The sequence below is a fragment of the Macaca fascicularis genome, chromosome 1, assembly GCF_037993035.2.
Source record: "Macaca fascicularis isolate 582-1 chromosome 1, T2T-MFA8v1.1".
NCBI lineage: Eukaryota > Metazoa > Chordata > Mammalia > Primates > Cercopithecidae > Macaca > Macaca fascicularis.
In genome coordinates this window covers 133,618,505-133,627,105 of record NC_088375.1, presented here as the reverse complement: position 1 = coordinate 133,627,105, position 8,601 = coordinate 133,618,505, and the positions used below count along the sequence as shown (strand labels likewise).

General features: G+C 37.4%; 1 long non-coding RNA gene across 1 annotated transcript; it reads left to right on the top strand.

The window, feature by feature from the left end:
• Positions 1-843: 843 nt before the first annotated feature.
• LOC135968689 (uncharacterized) lies at positions 844-7,872 on the top strand. The gene is made up of 3 exons (XR_010583629.2): positions 844-998; positions 2,146-2,272; positions 7,737-7,872. It is a non-coding gene; the product is annotated as an uncharacterized lncRNA (long non-coding RNA).
• Positions 7,873-8,601: the final 729 nt, after the last annotated feature.

Here is an 8,601-nt window from a genome sequence, read left to right as displayed (position 1 = left end):
TGTCTACTCAACATGGAAGCGTTACTTAAGAATCTGTAATCAACTTATCTAAATCTGAATTATTATAAGGCCCCTTCTTAGGGGACATATTTAACTTCATTTACATAGTTTTGGATTTAGCTTATCATTTAAAAATGATCTGAGGATGTGAATTGCTTTTTATTGATGTACTTGAGAATATACATATCAGCGTTAATTAACATTAGAAAGGGAAGCACTAGATTACAATTAACATTAGAAAGACAAGCACACTATTGTATCAGATACTTTTCTAAATATAAGTTCCTAATTCATTGTAACTTTGATGGTAATATATTTTTCTGAGTAAACTATAACAAAAGTATAGAGGATAGTCTTTTTCTCCATGCAGGTAATTGAACTTAGAAACTCTCACTCCGAGATGTCTCAGTGGGCATACAGGTGAAACTTACGTGGTTTATTCCAAGAGAGAATAAGATTTCAAATAATAGTTTCTATGTGTTGAAAACGCACTGACTTTAGAGTTAGAAAGCTCTTAGATCAGGTTCTAATTTCACCTTTTTCTCTCTGTCATTGATATTTTGTCTATATCCAACATATTAACTCTATTGACAGTTTTGAAATATAAATGTTTATTTTTCTGATGATAAAAGTAATTGTGATGGCTAACACTGAGTGTCAACTTGATTGGATTGAAAGATACAAAGTATTGATCCTGAATGTGTCCCTGAAGGTGTTGCCAAAGGAGATTAACATTTGAATCAGGGGGCTGGGAAAGGCAGACTCACCCTTAATCTTGGTTGGCACAATCCACTCAGCTGCCAGCTCGGCTAGAATATAAGCAGGCAGAAAAACGTGAAAAGGAGAGAGGGGCCTAGCATCCCAGACTACATCTTTCTCCCATGCTGGATGCTTCCTGTCCTTGAACATCGGACTCCATGTTCTTCAGTTTTGGAACCTGGACTGGCTCTCCTTGCTTCTCAAACTGCAGACGGCCTACTGTGGGACCTTGTGATCATGTGAGTTAATACTTAATAATACTTTACTTAATAATGCTTAATAAACTCCCATATATATCCATAACTAATGGACTATATATATCATTTTATATATATATATATATATGTATATATTCCATTAGTTCTGTCCCTCTAAAGAACCCTGACTAATACAGTGGCCATTATAGAAAAATTTGGATAAAGCAACAAAGAGCAAACATAGTACTGAGTCTTCGACTCCCAAAAAACTAGAATGAACCACTGTTATTGTTTATTTATCAATCCATACATCCTTATGTATGAATCCATACATCCTTATGTTAAAATACACTAATATCTCAAACTTTCACTATGCATTATATCATATTTCCTGACCTATGTTGGTAATAAGAAGTTCCATAAACATTTTTAGGACCACATAATTCTTCACGGCATATATATGCCATAATATAGCTGCATTGTCCCCTAAAATTTGACAGTTTGGCTCTCAATTTTAGATAGTCTAAATAATATTGAAAAAAGTATTTTTAGGAACAGATTTTATGAATAGTTTTGATTATTTACTTAGAAGATATTAATAAATTAAAATACTGAAAAAGAGCATCTTGTTACATACTGCTGAACTACATTTCAAATCGATCCTACTAAATTATACTTCTAACAAGATTGGATGTGTACTCAACACATTGTCATCAGTACTATCACAAAAAAAGTTTTGCAAATATACTGGATAGCAGGGATGTCGTGTTACTTTATTTTGATATGTATTTATAACATACAGATATTTCTATTTTACTTAGTTTTCTGTTTAAAATAATATTGGTCTTTTGCCCATTTAGCTATTAGAAACCCTCTTTCTTATAATTTTGTAAGAGTTCTTTTTGTCAAGAATATTAACCCTGTTTCATTTTTTTCCTCAAATACATATCCCAACAATTTGTAGAATGTGTACTCTGTTAATCACTTAGCAAAACAGAACATTACTTATCAATGAGTGTAGCTGTAAATGGAAGAATAAAGTTAGTCTTTTTACCTTCCTCAAATAGAAAATTCTTAACTAAGAATTTAACTGAATTATTATACACCAAATTAATTTTTAATTGCATAGAAAGGCACTGCCTTTAAGTGAGATTTTGCTCTTCACTGGGTCCCTTTCTTTTCCCCATAGGTATTGCCGGCTTAAAAATCATGAGATCTACAAATTTGGAATGGATAGCTTTATTTCTAACAAAGGATTAGAGCCTGCAGTGTAGCCTCTAGTAGAAAATGAAAGCAGGCCCTTCCAAGGAGAAAGGGTGAGACAAAAATTTATGCTGAATGGGTTGTCCAAGCATACATACTCAACAGGTAATGGGAGAAGCTATGAATATTCATGAAGGGGATCCTGCGTGATAGTAAGCAAACATGCATGTTGTATATATCTTATGTTCACTTTGAAGTGCAGACTTAACATTTAAATGTGTTAAAATTAGGCTATGTCAAAGGTGAAACGAAAGACATAGGTTTCCTATGCACAGCTCCATGGATTGGCCAGAACTGTTCTGTGGTTGGCGGTCTCTTATCAGGAAGGAATGCTGGTCAGTTGTGTTAAAACCACAAAAAGGGAGGAGAATATGGCTGCAGCATCAGGCAGTTGGTTGGAATCAGCAGTAACGAAAGTCTTTTGAAAGGGTTGGTTTCCGTTTAATGCTGAGGAAAGAAAGTCTAATAGTGGTTAAAGAGGGAGAGGGTATAACAGGGGAGACTTGTCTGACCTGCTGGGAACTCTGTTTTTCAGGTTTCTCTATGGCCCCTTAGCCAAGAAGGAGTCCATTCAGTTTGGGGCTTAGAGTTTTATTTTTATTTCCCAGCTGAAGGAGCCCAATTTTGAAAGAGTTTGAGAATTAAAGGGATTTGAGAATGAAGGAAAGCAATGAACTTTGTACTGTAAAATAATGTAAATTACTAACTCCAAAGTGAAAAATACACTTTGCAAATTTTGAGACAGTTAAGACTATTCTTCTATTTCTTCTGGATGGTTCACACTGTACAGTCTCTGTGAATCATATTTTACTTGGAATGCATGTGTATGCCTCTGTGTGTGTGTGTGTGTGTGTGTGTGTGTGTGTGTGTGTATGTGTGTGTATGTTTGGCTAAATACTTAATGTGAAACTTTCCCTATTAGTCTGTAATCAACTTATCTAAACCTAAATCATGATATGACCCTTTGTTAATGAGAATTCATACAAATAAACAGACATCCTTAATTTACATTGGTAAGGAAAATCTTGAAAGGGCTAAATTTGGAGTGCCCAGCTACTCCCTCTCCACCTGGCTTGTTGTGTGGGACTTTGCGTGTTAACAACTGTCCCTGATTGTCCTTCTATGGCTTCCCAGAAAGCATTACCCTAAGATGAATAACTAAATTGTATGACTATGGCATTTTCCTTATTTTAAAAAATGAGAATTCCGTGGTGGAGGATATAAGAAAGTATTTTTAAGGGAGGTAAAATATGAAGTTAAGGGGAGCAGGTTAGGAACTGAGTCTTGCAGGTGAACAGAGTTCCTCTGAAGGTTTTGACTACCTGGTTGCTGTTTTCCCTAAACCTTAGGAAAAGTTGTATTTAGCATTATAGTATCACCACTTCAATACCATCTACAACCTTTGTGGTAGTGCTGTGGAGGACAAGGAGACAGGGGAAGAGGGACATGTAGCCTACTCCACATGAGTGCCTGTGTGGCTCCTGTATGGAGGTTAACGAGGATCCTGTTGAAGGTTATCTAAGGGCCCCAGAGTGTGACCAGCAGTCACATGAATGTGTTCCAAGGAGGAGCACAAGACATTAAGATACTCTGCTGACTAGATGTTTCTCTAAAAAAACCTTCATTAAGGAAAATCTCTTCTTCCTCTACATATGCTGGTGAGAGGTCAGCCTTTAGAGACGGGACAGGGTGTGGGGCTAGTAGAGTGACTTGAGATATGCATGTTTATACCTGCATAGAACTGTTGACAGTTCTGGTATGGTAGATCCTCTGAATCACTCAGATTTGTTTTTTCAATAAACATTTATTAATTTGGCAATTTATAAGTATATTATTCCTGTAATCCCAGCACTTTGGGAGACCAAGGCAGACAGATCACTTCAGTTCAGGAGTTTGAGACCAACCTCACCAACATGGTGAAACCCCATGTCTACTACAAATACAAAAATTAGCCGGGCATGGTAGTACATGCCTGTAATCCCAGTGACTCGGGAGAATCGCTTGAACCCAGGAGGCAGAGGTTGAACCCAGAATCAAGCATGAGAATCTCTTGAACCCAGGAGGCAGAGGTTGATCCAAGATCGTGCCACTGTATTCCAGCCTGGGTGACAGAGCAAGATTCTGTTTCCAAAAAATAAAAAATAAAAATGAAAATAAGATTCATAGAAGTATATTGTAAAGTAAATCATATATTTCTTCTTTTGAAACTTGCTTTATAATTACAATAGTCTTCTATATGGTTTTTTTGTGTGATTTCTTGTATTACATTTAAGTTTTCCATACGCACTGATCAAAATTTTAGTTCATATTTATGGTTATGTGGCCTGCTCGGTGCCCTGTGGAGAGTAAAACACACAGTAAAGTACCATCTAGAATCTGTCAAAAGATGCATTTAAATGTCATATTAGCAATGCAGGATAAAATAAGAAAGATTTTAAGGAGTGGATGTTTGAGACTATAATTAATGGGTTTTTGTTGTACTCCAGTGACCCTATGGTCCAAAGTGCAGTGGGGGCCAGTGCTTCCCAATGGAAGATATTTTAAGGGCAATTTCAGAAAGTTCTTTGTCACACAAATTGGACTCTCCCTTAAGAAAAGTCCTCTAAGTTGCAGAAGCTGAACTTAGAAAATTGAAAGTCTGGGTACCCAAATCTACTATCAATTGCTTCTTAGTTGCCTGCCAACTCAAAAGGTTTGTTATTGGGAATAGAAATCAAGGTAAAAGAGGCAGCGGAACTCAGAAGTTAGCTTAGATGATGAGAAAAACAACTTTTTAGAAGAAAAACTTTGTTCTAACTACACATTCTGCAGAGGGTCCTCCTGTTTCTCCAACTATATGCCTCTTTGCAAAATTTATGAGACTTCCCAGATCTGAGGTCAAACATTTTCCTGCTACCTTATAACTCTTCCTACCTTGTTCCTCTTGCCTTTTATTTTCCTTTCTTATGGCTTCCTTTCTATTTTTGTTTCTTTTTGTTCTCATTTTTGCTGTTACTGTTTTTTATGTTGCTATTCCTTTTCCCTTCCCCTCCCACAACCTCTTTCTACACCATAACTAGCAGTGTTCCTCCCTTTCTGATACTCCCTTCTTTCCTGTTTTTATTCTGGTTCTTACCCATTGAGTTTTAATGTAAATTTCCTCCTCTAATGTTCAAATTTTATTGTCAGTGTTTATATTGTTGAGGCATCACTAAGATCAAATCTTCCTGGTTATGTTTGGACTGTAGGTTTGGCTGTGTCAGGCACTTTTTGCCATCAAATGAAAGTATTTCTAGTCATCTGTTAACTAGAAAGCAATCTCAGGACCTGCTACTATAAGTAGGGCTGTAATTTCTTGCATTCATTATCAGGAAGATTTGATGTTTATTTAGAACTTCTATTAAAGCTTCAGGTTTTTGATAAATAGGTCTATTTCTCTTTCCCATGGGAACTGATAGTCCTAGTAGATAATTAGTCTTATTCTGCTTGATAATATACAAAGTAGAATCATATTTGATATTCATAGAATAGATACAGTTTGTACCTAAACGTACAGAACAAGACTTTACTAATTAATCAAAATAGTAACTGGTCAAAAAGAGTAAAGGTTTTTCTTGAATGATACCATTATTTGACCAGTTTTCCCTTGCAAGCTACTCCAGTTTATGTGTGCATATATCTCTAAATCAAAGTCAACCCAATTCCTATCCTCTTTTCTTTGCCTACTTTAAGTGCTTCCATAGGTTGTCTGTAATAGATTTCTGCTCCTTGTCACATGAGCTCCTTTTACCCTAAAGTATCAATGACAGGCGTTATAAAGAAGGAGTCCCTCTATTATTATCATCAACACTCTCTTCTTCAATACAATTTTGGTCTTATTTTATTCATAAAAGCCAAATAAAATTCTATCTCCTTGCTCTTTGTTTTAAAACCCATCTTACGACCTTGATGTAACCAAAAAGTCCCAAAGAATATCACTCTGAAAAACCCCTTGGTAGTATAATATTGAGATGCCAATCTAAGTTTTATTTTACCCTTATTTTCTTCTTTCCCTTCCCTCTATTCAGTCTGATAAGACTCCAGACTTCTTTGCCCCAGCGGAAGTTTATGACTGACCATTTCTTTCCAACTTCTTAAACCAGATCTCAAACCAGACACCTCAGAGATAAATTAGGTCCACAGATATGTTTTACTAGGTTCTTGTTGATTTTTTTAAAAACTTGAACCAACGTTTAATAATTTGGCACATTTCACATAGATACCTGGATTTCTGACTTCTCTTGAAAATTAGAAGACATAGCCACACTGGGCTGCTGTTTTCACCTGGGCACAAGAAGCCAGAGCTGAGTAGAGGCTGCAGCCTTAGAGGGATTTCACGTTCTCCAGTTCTCTTCGTTTCCACCACCATCCTTTCCTTCACTCACTTATGTTATTTGCCTTGGCCCTGTGGGAACTGCTTGAACCCTGATTTAAACCCACTGAGGAGACATACTAGGTGCCTCAGAGGGAGACACCTTAAGAAAAGATAGCTTGCCGGGCGCGGTGGCTCAAGCCTGTAATCCCAGCACTTTGGGAGGCTGAGACGGGCGGATCACGAGGTCAGGAGATCGAGACCATCCTGGCTGACATGGTGAAACCCCGTCTCTACTTTAAAAATACAAAAAACTAGCCGGGCGAGGTGGCGGGCGCCTGTAGTCTCAGCTACTCGGGAGGCTGAGGCAGGAGAATGGCGTGAACCCGGGAGGCGGAGCTTGCAGTGAGCTGAGATCCGGCCACTGCACTCCAGCCTGGGCGGCAGAGCGAGACTCTGTCTCAACAAAAAAAAAAAAAAAAAAAAAAAAAAAAAAAAGAAAAGATAGCTTACATTCGCAGGCAGAGACTGTTTTGCAGAAACATCATGTATTCAGCAAATATTCAACAATCACCTACCATGTGCCCAGTACACTTTTTGGTGCTGAAGATAAAAACAATACACAAGACAGAAACTTTTCCTGCTCTTGTGGAGTTTATATTCTAAGGGTGTCAATAAACGAGTGAACCCATGAAAAATATAGTTGCAAGATAATATATGACATCCTGTGTACAATAGGATGTAGAATATTCTACATAGGATGTCATACACTTACCACTATGGTAGAGAGAGGAATATTAACATAAATCATATATTAAGGGAAGGCGTCTGAGTGATGTTAAACTGGGAGGTGAATATAACATTTGAGGTAGCACAAGCTTTGTGAAGAGCTTAGAAAAAATATATACTAAGCAGAGGAGACAGTATTATACAAGAACCTTGAAGTGGGCCTGAGTTTGATGTCTTTGAGGAATTTAAGGCGAGTGTGAGAGGGGCTTAGAGAACAAGGGGTGAGATATAGGAGAGAAGTTGGGGAGTTGGGTGGGCTCCAGATCTTGTAGAGTTTTGGGGTCCACAGCGAGCAGGTTGGATCTGATTCTAACTAGACTGGAAGATTATTAGAAACTGCTAAGTATGTGAGCAGCATAATCTGACCTTTTTTTTTTTTTTTTTTTTTTTTTTTTTAGATGGAGTCTCACTCGGTCACCATGCTGGAGTGCAGTGGCACGATCTCAGCTCACTGCAACCTCCACCTCCTGGGTTCAAGCGATTCTCCTGCCTCAGCTTCCCGAGTAGCTGGGATTACAGGCATGTGCCACCACGTCCAACTAATTTTTGTATTTTTAGTAGAGATGGGGTTTCACAATGTTGTTGATCTGTTGACCTTGTGATCCACCCACCTCGGCCTCCCAAAGTGCTGGGATTACAGGTGTGAGCCACCACTGCCCTCAGCCAATCTGATTTCTTTTAAGGAATAATGTCCTACAGTGTGCAGCTACTATTAATTTTTAAATCTTTTTTCAATTGTGAAATATAACACATATGGGAAAAATATATAAAACACATATGAAGAGTTTAGCAAATAATCATAAAGCAAAGATCGTGCGTTTCCCATCTAATCGAGAAATAGAACACTGTCAACTCCCAGAAGCACTCCTAGTTTGTGTTCCTTCCAGAGCACAACGGCCTCTTCCCACAAGAGTAACTACCATCCTAACATTGAGAGTATTCAATTACCTGATTTTTTAATAGTTTCACCGCTTAACAATGCATCCCTACACAATATAGTTTACTGTTGTCTATTATTAAATTTTGTGTAAATATCATTTGATGTCTGCACTAAGATGGTCAATATAAACTTCCTCATAGAATGTATCTTTCCCAATACAAAATGAGAAAAAGCATTTTAAATATAGCATATTTTCCACTTACAACAATCAGAGTGTACCCTACTGAAATACATTTCAAAAAATGACAACCAAGAGAAAGAAAGATAAAATTCTTGAGCAAAATACAAAAGCACAGCAGTTTCTAACCTCACTACCACCCCCA